Source organism: Arachis ipaensis, unplaced genomic scaffold, assembly GCF_000816755.2.
Source record: "Arachis ipaensis cultivar K30076 unplaced genomic scaffold, Araip1.1 Aipa1428, whole genome shotgun sequence".
In the NCBI taxonomy this organism is placed as follows: domain Eukaryota; kingdom Viridiplantae; phylum Streptophyta; class Magnoliopsida; order Fabales; family Fabaceae; genus Arachis; species Arachis ipaensis.
Genome location: NW_015495811.1, coordinates 10,275 through 10,625, shown reverse-complemented (window position 1 = coordinate 10,625; position 351 = coordinate 10,275).

The window sequence follows — 351 nt, the reverse complement described above, 5'->3', positions numbered from 1 at the left end:
ATGCTCAAAATCATGAGATATTCATTCTTTCATAATATGTGACAATTATAGCATAAAACCTCATGAAATTGCATTAATTCAACTATGGTTGATTAAATCAAAGGAAGCATCAAAATCTACCCAATTGGCTTGCTTATGGCTCAAGAAAGTGCATAAATCAATTGAAAATAAAAGAAAAAGGCTAGTGAAACTAGGCTAAGATGACTTGTCATCAATGGCCTCATCTCCGGATGGCTCCTCCGATTTTTTTTTTTCATTTTTTTCCCGATGTTTTTTTTTTACGTCATGTTGACCCTCGTTCTTTAAATGATCCTATCCCAAGGAGGACACCTGAAGGCGAGCCGTAATGGC